Here is a 14131-nt window from a genome sequence, read left to right as displayed (position 1 = left end):
CAACCACATGCAGATATTACACAGGAGCTAGGAAATATTTGACGAGATAGTTTACTGCCAGATATCTGGCTGAAATATTTACATTTCACTATAAGACTGCAGCCAAAAAAGCAATGGGCTATGGTGGAGCTGGCCTCAGCCAAAAGCACATCATTTGGGAGAAAAAAATGACACAGGTATGCAGCAACTTTCAGCTCCTGGACCTTCCTATTTCTTCCAGTATTTATTCCAAAATGCTACTTTTATTCCCCCAAGAAACTTAAATATGTGTATGGGAGAAGACATAACCAATGACAAGGGAAGATTAAACCCACCTTTCCCCACTTCCCCTTTTTCTCAGGTTCAACTTAACTGCTTTGTGACTCTTCTTCCTTCTCCTCCCTCCTGCAAGTGGAATGACTTTTGAGGAATGTGGGGGCTGCAGGCAGCTTAAAGCTTAAAACTTTGTCTCTGCTGCCCTTCCTTCTCTTAATTTTCCCCATCTCCAGCATGGGGGATGCAGTCCTTTATAAACTGCTCCAATGTGGAAGGAGGAATAACCTTTGTGCCTAGAAGGTTGTTTCTCTCACATTTTTATCATTCTGCTCTCACACCTGCTGTGAAGTGGTTTTTTCCCTTTTAAAAATGTTTTCACACATGTGCCACCAGCCTGACTGAGCTCTGTGGAGCCAAAGGTCTGTTTTGAAGTCAGCTGGAACTGGTTCTGCATGGGATGGGGCAGCCCCTGGTCCATTCTCACAGAGGCCACATCTGCAGTCCCTCTTACCCACCTCCCCAGTACAACCTTGCCATGCAATCTGCTTTATCAGCATCCCCCTTAAGGAGTCCCAATGCTGTGTGTAAAACTCAGAGATAAGGATATGGTGGAGCCCAGCTAGGCAGGATTATTGTGACAGTATCTGCTTTGCTTGAAGTTCCACTCAAAATGCACTCAAACAACCCAACAAACAATACGAAAAGACCATTATTCATTTTAGGTTCCTGAATACCTGAATTCCTTTCCAAACTTTCAGATCACGCTGGAAAGAACATTTTCAGAAATATCTGTCAAACCAAAAACACCTCCCTTAAGTGATAATAATTGGCTTGGAATTTTGTGTAATGAAAACTTGAACAAGTATTCAACTGAATTCAAATGAAAGCATTTGTTACCCTATTAATCTTCCCTTTAACCTCTAAAATATTAACAACTTATACATTTTCTCAATTACATATCTGCCTTTATCTCCTCATTGTCCACCTTCAATATGACTTGTGAAGGTGCCAAAAGAAAACTCTTGTCCAAAAGAAACTGGTGAAATAATTCAAAACTATTTTATATTGTTTGTCACATATTAGATCCTCACCAAGCTGTCAATAGAAGCTTAATCTGAATAATTGGGGTCTAGATGACAATTTTTGCCTGGCTGAAGGAGTCACTTTACAATTAAACTCACAGCTGGTTGCTCCAGTAGATCCTTGCAATCTTGTGCCTGCACACTGGCTCCTCTCCAATGTCCTAACTCAATGATGCAGAAGCTGCTGAGTGCTGCAGAGGAGAGACAATGTTTTCTCCCTCATTTCCTTGTGTTGAGCTTTTATGGAAGGACAAAACCTAAAAAATCTCTGCCAGTAGGAACATGTTGAAGGAGTCTCAAGGTGCAAAACCAGGTTTGAACTTTTTCTTCCTGCAGAGCAATTACAGGTGTCTCTCATCATTAGCATAATGATAAGGAGCTTAATTATCTCAACACTTCTGCCAAATGTGAGGGGAATTAGGTGGTGGGTTCAGAAGTTGCTGGGAGAGATGTTAACTTAGGCTGCTAATGGGACTGCATGGAAAATGGCACTCCTGGTGATTTCAATTACATTGCTAAGTATGAGTTTTATATAAAACAATTTGCTATAAATTTATCAGTGTGATCTACAAGGCAGAGCTTTGGACTGTGCTTAGTATTGGAGTCTGTTTCCAGTTCTGTTGCAGATCTGTGCTGTGACTACAGAAAAAAACTTTTGCTTTCTCAGTTTCTGCACCTGTTAAACAACTTTAGAGAAGATCACTTTCAACTGGTACTTTGAAATCTGATTTCAAATGTGTATTGCTATTGAGGACCTTAGACTAATTATTATAGGGAGGATAGCAGGCAAACCAATCTTTTTGTTTCTGAGTTTGACAAGATCTGAGTTACAGCAGGTCACATTGATGATGTATGATAGGCTGGTCACTAAAAAAGGACTACAGCGTTTTTACTCTTTACTGATTTCAGCCTAAGATGAAGGCATTTTATGCATTGTTGCCACATGTGCTGCATTACTGCAGGAATATGTGGAATTTATTTCATAGCCATGGCATTGTTCTTCTGAAGTATGACCTTTGTAGCCCAAATCAAAGGAATTGTAATTTAAATAAGAAATAATAAGATTTGTCTAACCCTGAGATTTTACTTTCTGTAAAAAAAATAAATTAAAATATAGGAAAAAGCTACACACGTACAACTATTGTTTCTTAGTAGCTTATCAGACTTATTTTCCTTTCAGGTTCTCCATATTTCTATTTATTTTTTTAATGTTATTTGATTAATGCCTTAAATACAATACTGGAAACAGCCCTGCACTGTCAAAATGGCAGAAGGCCAGAAACCAGACAGCTCTCCATGAATACAAGAATTTCTGGGCCATATGCAGTCTTGATAAGCAAGGTAAGTTTGTCATGTGAGAACTGAAAAATAAAACATATGTACTAATGCCTAAACTGCCCTAAGGACAGGAATAAAACTTGTATCATGTTGTTCTTTAGGCTAAGTTCCTATGGGAAGGTTTTTAAAAGCCATTTGTTTAAACTTGTATATTTGAAGATCATTGTCTTGGGGTATGTCTGATTTTTTCACACTGAGACCACTGATCTCTTATCACATCCTGCCTAGTTGTTGAAAATTTCTGGAGAGAAGTCTCTTGCAATATTAAAAATAAATGCCCAGATACATCCACCTGGGTTCCAGCATATAAACAAAATGAAACAAAACCTCAGAAGACAAAGTCCATGTTTCAATCACGCCATGTCTATTAGCATACATTACTGCTACATAACAGCATCTTACTGGGCATGAAACATAATATTTTCCAAGGACTCTTGTTTGCTTTGTGCAGAACAAGATGGCTCCCAAACATTCCCACATTGGTGATTCTCTTCCCATTTGCAAGAGAGGGACATTTGTGTGATTTCTCTTATTTGGAAGTGATTGTCCAAGTTAGGTGAAACAAAATTTTTAGTGGTCACAAGGATGTGTTTTAGCACCATTTAGTCTTAAAATGGGAATTTGTGTTGGTGACACAAGCTTTTCTGTTATAGACATTCTTCAAGTTGACTTGATCTTAGAAAAGTCTTGCTGAGTCTTAGTGCCATTTCTAATAATGCAGACATATTTTAAACTTAAATATGTAGAAATGCGTTAATATGTGGATAAATTGCCTGGTTCATATTCACACGTGGTTTTTGTCACATTTGTTGGGAGACACTGAGTCCAGTATCCTGAGAGGAACAGAGCTGCAGCAGCTCCTTGGTCGAGCCAGTAGCATGTATTCCTTGTGTATATACCCAATATACACATAGGCATGGATAGCCACACAAATTAACACAGACAGGAGCACTCATGCAAACACAGACTGCCTGATCAAAGGTGCTCCATACAGAAAGAGATAAACAACATTCTAGGTGCTCAAGACAACAAAGAGTTCATTATACCTTTAAAATTAACAAAAGTGTTTTGTAGTAATTTAGATGTGAACTTCTAGAAAATAATTTAATATTCTCCGCTTTAACAAGGTTAATTTTTTATGGCCTCTTGATCACACAGATATCTAATCAACACCCAGGTTTAGCTTTTGAAAGGATTTATTTGCCCTCTGGTTTCCTTCAATGTTATTACAATGTGTAGCTTAAATCTTCTTTAATCTACTTCATTTCTGGCAGATTGATTAATAAACATAATTATAAAGGTGCTGAGTAGGCAGCATGAAAGAGGATGAAGAGGAGGAAATGGCTGGGGAAGGGAAGATAAAATATAATGATCTTTCTAGTCTGATATGTCGCTATATGTGAGTTTATGTTCCCTGTCATACCAAGTCTAGCAAGGAATCTCATGTACCTAACCCCTGACTGCTGCTGCCACACAGCTGGAGCTTCCTCTCAAGCATTTGCATCCCTGTCTCAGTCTCTGCTCTCCCCTGTGATGAGATGTTACACACCTTGTCCATCACAGGTTTGCCATCTGGCTACATCTCAGGCTCAGCAAAGCCCTGCTCGTGAGCAAACTCCCCTGCTGCACCCTGAGCTCGGATTTTTCCCATGACCTGATGCACTGGCTGCATCCTCGAGCTCACAAGCCAGCACAGCATTGCTTCCTGCATCTGAGGTGATGTGACCTGAGCAGCCTTTGTGCCAGACCCTGGCAGTGAGAATGAGCCTCGGTGAGAGCAAACTGCTCTATCCATTTTTGTTTTCTTCTCTGTGATTTTTTTTTACTCTTGGTTGAATAAAGTTAAAAATAAGAAAGTCTGCTTAACTAAACATAAAACCATACCATCAGTCTGTGCCCCTGAGAGCTCTAGGGATAGTGTCAGCAGTGGAGAGTGATGAGACAGAGCAGGGTCTTCTGTTTTGGCAGGAAAAGCCAAGGAGAGCCAAGAAATTTACAGAAGAGGAGAAACTTATTTTCCAAGTCAGAAAAGTGAAATAAGAATAATGTACTCTGGGAGCAGAAATAGAGAATAAAATTCCTACTAATATGTCATATTCATTCAGGAAGATTATTTGGATCTGCTGAAAAGTGGTAACAAATATTTATGGGTACAAATTGAGATTAGGAAAAGCACGTCCCTAATTTCTCTTACTTGATAAATCGAACAAACAACACAGCATACAATTTTCATATTTATTCATTGACATTATGATTTCGTGGATGAGCTGGTGGATTAAATTACTGTTGGTCTGACAAACCCATTAAAATGAGGTCATGTAAGAGACTAATAACTTCAAATTTGGAAGCAAAATCCATTGCTTTCTGTTTCTACTGTAATGACTGCCAGCTGGTTTCCATGTCCTTTTTATGGTCACTGCTCCTTTATTACACCAAACAAACCCTTCTCTTTGCTATGTGAAGCCATTTAGTTGTTTTTCTAAAGACTTACTGAGCAGAGTGATACCAGCCACTGAGAAAGGTAGATCTTTCACCAGGCACTATTTTTACAATAAAGACCTAAAATCCTGCAAATGGTTACACACTCGTCCCTTGGCTCTGATACTGGAGCAGGCTTAGGAAATCCAGATTCTTCTCTTGCTCCTGTCAGAGGTTTTTTCTGTTTTCTTGGGCAAGTGGCTTAGGCCAAGATTTAAAAACATGACTTCCATTTATATGTCTTAACTTGAAAAATTTTAAACTGCTTTTCCAAGGAAAGGAGCTCAGGATATGCATGAGACACCAAATAATTTTTAAATGCTGCATTTTCCTTTTTTTTTTTTTTGTTTTTATTTCAATGCTATGGTTATTAGCTTTTATAATGAATGGAGTAGCTACAAGAGCTGATTATTCAAAGTTCAAAAACAAATCTCTTTCAGAAAGCCCTGATTTAAACCCTTAAGCTTGGTGTTCTCAGTGTTCATTAGTCATTTTTGGACCTCTTAGTATTCATCTGACCAGGTCTCAGCAGGACAGGCATAGTAAAAATATATTTGCATCTGACAGAGGTGTGGTATAGAAAGACTTGGAATTAAACAGACCCCTGAACTTCAGAGATGACTGATGGCACAATTTTCTGTCATCTTTCCGTGAAGGCTTTGCTGCAGGGTCATTATCTCTCCCTTTTCTATTATATGCCCTACATAGTTAGAGAAACAGTCTTCACTGTTTTTTAATGTCTTTTAGTTTGTTTATTTTGTTATGAAAGGACATAAATTTAGATAGCTGCAATGACTGCTTTTTCTGGGTTATTATACTATAGTGTTTTAATTTTCTGTTTTCAATTTCATGCTGGATTAGAATATATTTCTAGCTCACTAGCAGAAATCGGCATCTGTTCAATAAACTATCCCAGAGATATATTACTTCTTATGGAGGTGATGTTCTAATGATTTCTTCAATTTTTAAAGCTCTTTTGAGGTAGCCAAAGTCGACTTTATTAAGCTGATAGATCTAGACAGGGGATTTCAGCACAGAAAAGTCAGCACTGCTGAACCTAACATATGTGTCTAGCCCTCATGGTGTCATTTACACTGCTAAATTATGTGTCTAGGCATAGTATTTCATAAGGCTCTTAGCTCCTCCTGGCTTCATCCCAAAAGCCAGAACTTCTGGAAGACAGTTTTTGCTCTCCCTAGACCCCATTCTATTGTACTCATGGGTAGAGCTCTCTGAAAAAGCTTCTTCTAGTCTTCATTAAATATTACTTTCACACCCTGGATAAATCTAGATTAATCCAAGAGGCACTGTCATGAATTTATTCCTATACTTTACCTGACAGAAAATGACTAATAATTATTTGGCCGTTATGGCATTTAAATATTGATAGTCTTCCTTAAAAGCTCTTTTATTTCAGTGTTTGATATATGATTGTTTTTACTTTGTATAAATATGCAAGCAATTTGCACCTAGTTATGCACTTGTCACTTAACTCCCACTTACAGATTTGCACACTGCTATTCTGGATAAGCCTGAATTAAAATTCTTTAGCTGTGTTGGATCAACTGTTTTTACATGAAAATACTTCTTATACAGAAACATTGATATGATAATGATAACAATGATGATGATGGTAGTAATAACAGTAAAAACAACAAAACAACAACAATAATAATTTTAAACATAATAATAATAATAAGTACTAGTAGTAGTAGTAGTAGTAGTAGTAATGTTCTAACTAAATAAGAGCAAATTAAAAATGCAAACTACTGATGAAAGGTAGCAGCATCTATTCCAGCTATTACATCCACATATCCATTGTTTTGGAAGGTCGCTATGGTGGCAGGGCTTCATGTTAGGCTTTAAAATACTGGCATTGAAAATGGAAATGAAAAAATACCACTGGCTAGACCTCTGACTAAAAGCTGGAAAAACATTAGCAAAAGGCCAGAGCTATGAGAAAGCACAAAAAAGCTTTTGAATTAGGAAGCATGATAATTACTCCATAGTAATTCTGGTACACTAAATTCTAATAATACTAATGTATTTTTATAAGGAGTTGGCAAGAATAGTAACAACATCCTCAGCATAGGAAGGACATTGACCTGTGAATTTAGTCCAAAGAAGGCCACCAAGATAGTTGGAGGGATGAAGCAACTCTCCAATGAGGAAAGGCTGAGAGAACTGGGACTGTTCAGCCTGGAGAACAGAAGGCTTCAGGGTGACCCTGTTGCAGCCTTTCAGTACCTAAAGGAGGACTACGAGAAATCTGGAGGTGAACTGTTTAAAAAGGCTTGGGAAGATACAATATGAGGTAGTGGCTTCAAAGTGAGAGCATGATTATTTTAGCTATTAGGAAGAAATTCTCTGCTGTGAGGGTGGCAAGGCCCTGGCACAGGTTTCCCAGAGAAGTTGTGGATATCCCTTCCCTGGAAGTGTTCAAGACCAGGCTGGATGGAGCTCTGAGCAACCTGGTCAAACAGAAGCTGTCCCTGTCCATGGCAGGGGGGCTGGAACTACATGATCTTTAAAGTCCCTTTCAACCCAAACCATTCTATGACTCTATGATAAGAGAGAATGCAATCACAATTAACCTGAAAAGCATATAAAAGTAAGAGATTGTGTCTGCATTTTTTCTTTAATGAGTTTTCATTGCATATGAAAATATGTGAAGACACAAATGGTACTCAGAGTCACAAGGAACACCTCTAAAGATGCTGCAGTAAAGTATGAATAGCTAACACTTGTAATGTTAAGAAATAATAAAGCCAAAGATGATTTAACTTGTGAACCAAAAGCCGTTGTGCTCTTTAAGAAGAAAGAATTGCAGCACTTAAGGGACTGTGAATTATCTGCGATTTGCCAGAGTACAAAAATATTTCTTCTGCTGCCTAACTCTCTATACAACAGCGGGAGAGCCGACATGCCAGCCAACTTGCTGAGCAGTTGAAGGTGTACTCCCTGAAGGGGAAAGGGCATCTCCTGAAATATGAATGATGAATTCCTGAAATATGAATTTCTTCTATCTGTGAAGAAACCATATATCCATTAATAACTCAAAACTGCCCATACATCTTTCAATATTTCTTTTGGGAACTTTCACTAGGATTACTGCATTTGTAACTTTTGGGTAAGGTGTATTTATTACAAGTTTGTGAGTGGTGATACCTATCTGTGACTTCTGTATGTCAAAACCATGGGAAACCTGTGTATGTGGTTGTGCCCAACATGGGAGTTATTGCTTCTCTCCCATTTTGTATTTCTCAACACAAGAATTTAGTCCTGTTGTACCCTAGTACTTTATTTAAGTAACACAAAAGCAAAAGCAACAACCAGCAGTTTGTACAGAAGTCCTTGTAGTTTAGTAGATAATTAGTAATGTGGATGGCTCTTTTGGCTTTTCAGCCTTTTTAGAGCAAAGATGTAGAAGCACTCTTGAAAATATTTCCATGAGCCTAACCTGTGTTTCAGAATATGAACTGCAAAAAGCAGAGCAACAACTACTCCGATGGTATTTCCTGATTTCTATTGATGGCTGGCATTGGCAAGTTCAAAAATACAAATAGAGCACGTTTGCCTGTTCTTCATGATGGGACATGGTGTACCACCTCAGAGGAGGTGGTTCCCCATGTGCTGAGGTCAGTATCTGTTGAATCATTCTGCAGCTTTCATCTCAGCTGTGCACCTGAACTTTCCTGCCATGGAAAGTGGGGTGGAGGAGCAGATGTGTGTAGCTGTGCCTTGTCCTGAGGTGGAGGTGGGAGGCCATCTGACCCACAAGCAAACCCACTCAGAAACTGTCCAGGTTCCATGGGCTGATGTTGTTCCTGTGAACTGAAGTGTGTTGAAGCAAAGAGGTGGTTATAAAATCATGTAAGCACAGAAATCATAAAGCACTGCAGGGTAAAGAAGAAGTAAAACAAACTCAGAGGGATCCAGCAGAAAGAACTATCAAAATGCAAAATGAGCTTCATTCAGTATGTAAATCAATCTAAATCTGCATTTGGGTTCTGTCTTACAGCACTCTGTAATTAGAACTGTGCTCACTACTGTTTGTTGCTGATACAGGAGCCAAGAAAAAATCTAGTTAATTGCCTAACATTTCAAAAGCCTTATGGCTCAGAGAAGAGGTTCATTTAATGAATCAAATTCTGAACTTGGCCCACTGATGCTCCAGGAGCTTTTATACAGTCTATTTTTCATGCAAGAACATATCTGCCTATCCCAAAATCCAGCTAGGGTTTGAGGAGGGATATTATTAAGTTAAAATTTTGAGCTTATCTCTCTCAAATTAAAGAAAAAAGTGCTTACTAATGTAGTGAATGTATTTTGTATATATCAGTTCAGTTGCTTATAAATCTCCATAATGGCATAATAGTGTATTTTTTGGGCCATTGATGCCATTACTCGTTAACATTTAAAAGCACCTTCTAAAATATAATTTACAAGATATGTGGCCTTTAAAGACATTTTCAGCTGAAGGTCTTCTCTGTTAGCTCCTAGTCACTTTCTTGTCCTTGGCTTATAATATGTCTGGCAGCTTACAATGGAATAGCTTATGATAACTCAGCACATCATTTTAAAAAGTTATTTGGATTTGCATTTTCTTTTAATTAACTCAGTCTAATAAAGACTGTTACCGTTGGGGAGAGAAGAGGTCTGAATTACCTAAGAAGATGAAAATATTCAGATCACACTAATAAACAGAAAGGAAAGATAAATGACATGAAAAGTGATGATGTCACACAGCTGGACTGTCACATAAATAGCTATAGGAAGAGATCTTGAGTCTTTAGTAAGATGTACAATATTTATAACACACAAGACTGTCATGAAGATATCAGGCAGCCAGGTTTTATCAGAATGTGAGTTAAACAGAGGAACAAGATTGTAACCATTCTTTAACACTCAAAACCATGTAATGGCCAGTGCACAAACACGATGCCCACTTTAGTTAATTAGTTAAGGAATTAAATCAGTTTATGTACTGAATAGTTTGCTGAATGTATTTTATTTACCTATTATGCTCCCAATAATTTTCTAATTCCATTCTCTTCAATATTTCTTAGTCAGGAAATTCAGACTAAGAGTTAATTATTGCAGCAAGGCTGTTATCCAAGTTGCAAAACAATTTACCGCAGAATTTCTTACCTACTATTTGAGACCTGGGTTTATATCCTGGATTTTAAAATAAAAATAAACTATTTAAAATATTTAAAATATTTAAAATATTTAAAACAAAATTATAAAAATTTACATCAAAACAAAATCTGCTATGACATGCAAAAAAATTAAACATTCCAATCCAACATGCAATCTCTTAGGGACAAATTCATATGACTTAAATTCTACCAAAACCCATCTAACATAGCATCTGCTTTAGACTGGCTCTTCCTCTGAGAAGCCCAACCATGAAAAATTGTGGCTCATCTCAACAAAGTCTTCTTAGAAAAACAAATCAAAATAAGCCTATGTTTTGGCAAGTGATTTTCAGTCTGGTTTTTTTTTTTTTTAAATAGGAATTTCTATTCCTCTTAATCAATAAGCTTTTTGACTTCTCTGTTTGGCAAGTTTTTCACCCAGAACTGCCAGAAGTGCAGGTTCTCCGAGGTGATGCTGTAGGTGACAAAATCCAGGAAAAATTCTCCCTCTCTTGCTAGTGCTCTTCCTGTGAGGACCAGGTGGCACTGGGTGGTCCTTGAAGCCTCACAGTGAATCATTCCATTGTAATAACATTTAGAAAAGCAGCACATAACCTGATGTGACTGCATGCCAATAATGATTTATTTCTTCTGCTAGGATAATAAAACATTTTAATTATCATATATTATCTCCCCAGGTTATAACAGAGATGCAACATTCACTGCACAATTGACTATAGATTTCTTCCACAAACATTTACAATAGTGAAGGTGAATGTCACAGTGCTTAACAGCACCTTTTTCAGATAGAAATCAATTCTGTGATAAGCAAAATTCACAACTTCATCGATTTCAATATGAATTAGATATTAATTTTTTCACAGAATTACATGTAATAAGTGGCTATGTGACATCTCACAGATGCTCTGTTATTCAACTGAATATCTGCTATTCAACTGAATAGCTTCAGTTGAAAGACTGATCTTTACTAATACTGAACTGCTCTAAAATACGTTTCAAGCATTGACAGGATGAATTTAAAGTTTTCTCTGCAAAAATCAAATGCCTTCAAACTTTTCCTTATTCTGCAATCCCAGTGGTTCATAGTGTAATTACATTCAGCCTTATTGATGCACCTCTAATCATACTGATTTTCCTGTGGTTTTACTGACCACAGTGGTATGGTGTCCTTTGTGCACAGCTCTCTGTCTTTTGATCTTTTTTCTTCCTTCTCTCTTAAATATACGATTGTCAACATTACTTTGCTTGCCCTTCCCCTTTGCCCATAAAGTGAGTCACACTTACAGAGGATTTTTCCAACATTCCTCTAGATGCTTATGCCAAGATTGCAAGTATAGAGGATTCACAAAGTAATTTTACTTTCTTCCCTTGAGGCCAGATGCGTGAGACACTCTAATCTTCGTTTCTTCTGCAGTAATATGTAACTTATGGCTGTATTATTACATGTACTTTTCCCACTATGCAGTGACACAAATAATTTGTAGCAATTAGAGCAAGCAATCAGAATGCCATGGCACAATGTGTCCATGATGCTTGCCATGCCTGTCTAATTAATCTTGGACATCCTTCTATGACTATATTGCTCAGCTAAGTAAGATACCAGTAACTCTTATGGGCAAACCTTTATTGTCATTTGCAAAGAACTCTTATGTTTTTTTTTAAATAAATGAAAACTTCACTCACCTTCTTTTTATTTTGTACAATGTACAAACCAGTAACAGTCCCTGATTCACATTGTCTTGATACTCTAGATACAGAACCTGAAAATGAGCCATTAACATAACAAGTCTGAAAACATCCTCAGTTTTCACAGTTGGCGCAGTTGCCAAAGAGTCTAACAAAAAAAAAAAAGTATTTGAATTTCACTCTGCAAGAATGCTAATGGCAATTACTGTATCTCTCTATTAAGAGTTAGTTTACTTTTTGTGCATGGAGTCTTCCTTGTGTACAAAAATATGGATAGATGAACTAACGGGTACAGAAACTTTGAAAAAACCAAAACAGGTTTTTTTTAGATCACCTCAGATAAACTTGTTGAGACAAAACAATGTTTTGAAATGTATTTGGAAACAGTTGGACATTACTTATTCATATCCAGAGAATTCAAGGGTAAGTCTGCTCTTTTAGTCAAGCAATATTATCTGCTATATTTACCTAACCAGTGAAACTTTCACCTCCTGTTACCACACCAGAAAGGAGAACAAAAGTGTCCTACTGCATGTCAGTGTTGAGGATTCTGTCCCACAGGTGTGCCAGACTTTTGTGTCATGTGAAACAATCACCTCCACTCAGCCTCTGTGTTATTGGCTATTGTGAGGAGATGAAAGGTTTATCTGTTTCAGAATAAGAAGATAAACCTATATTCCTTCTACTAGGAAGATTTGAGGTAAATACCAGTTTTACCATTGAGACTTCTATAAATACCTCTGAGCAAGGTTTGGCATTTAAACTGGCCCACCTTGGAATCTCTGTGGAGAACTGTTACAACTCAAGCATACCTCTGAAGGATAAAGTCTTCCCTCTGATTGTACCAATTCACTGTGCACCAACCTTGATAGAATTTCATAACTGTTTTCTTCTAGATTAGCTACTGGTGGAGAAAGGTAACAAAAACTCTATTTCTCATCCATTTCCTTCCCCTGTAGTGCTACCTTCTCTCACTCAGACAGTTCAGGTACATGCCCATACCATATAAGTTAACTAGTTTATTATTTTGTACAAACAGTACACTCACATTTACATAGCAACAGTGTAGGCCCTGAAAACTTTTGTATGCCAGTAGTTAAAGCTGTCTACATGCAGCTAAGGTAACTGTCCACACTCCATATATTGTCACAGTCTCTGATGCTGATGAGGCTGCTTCTTTTTTTGAAAATGAGCTGCACTGACTTTCTAATCTGTGTAAACAAGAGAAAAAAAGGAGCTGAAGAAAAATTCTATCCCTTGTTCCATTTGCAGATGTTTAAATCAAGTCACAAATAGCTAATATCATTCTTATGATATTCTGCAGCAGAATCTTCTTACATAAAAAAGCACAAAGCTCTTGCATCAATTAAAAAAAGAAAAAAGAAAGCTAGTAATTCTAAGCTGAAAGTAATTTGACAACCTGTTGAGAAGTGTGCTGGACTAAATAGTAAAAACAAGCTCTCAAGAGCAATTTAACCTTCATAACACTGTGTTTTATTCAAAGTATTCTTTGCTTTACATATTCTGCTTCATTTTTAAAAGTAGATGATTACTATAGAGGAATCATGTAGGCTCAGAAACACTAACGATTCATGCAACATCAGTAGCTCTCTTGGTCTCCAATGGGCCTTTAAAATAACACTTCTTTTACTTCAATTCATATAGAAATGGTAAATACTCTTCTGCAGAACACATACTGAGGAAAAAAGGAATGTGTTGTACCACACTGGCAAAATAATTTGAGTCTTCTTGACCTCTGAACTAGTATGTTCTGCGTGGTATTCTGCAGTATGGTAGAAAAGAAAACACTCACTCTGATAATTGTTAACATAGAATCATAGAACCATAGAATCAGAATGATTTGGGTTGGAAGAGACTTTAAAGATCATCTTATTCCAAACCTCCTGCCATGGACAGGGACAGCTTCTGTTTGACCAGGTTGCTCAGAGCTCCATCCAGCCTGGTCTTGAACACTTCCAGGGAAGGGATATCCACAACTTCTCTGGGAAACCTGTTCCACTGCCTTGCCACGCTCACAGCAAAGAACTTCTTCCTTGTGGCTAGCACAGGTTTTTCCCACGAGAATTCTTCGTGTGTTTTATAAATAAAGATAAAGTTTGGATGTTGTTG

This window comes from Lichenostomus cassidix, chromosome 5, assembly GCF_008360975.1.
Source record: "Lichenostomus cassidix isolate B80296 chromosome 5, HeHo_3.0, whole genome shotgun sequence".
Classification (NCBI taxonomy): Eukaryota; Metazoa; Chordata; class Aves; order Passeriformes; family Meliphagidae; genus Lichenostomus; species Lichenostomus cassidix.
The sequence above is the reverse complement of the archived record's forward strand: the minus strand, read 5'-3'. Positions refer to the sequence as shown.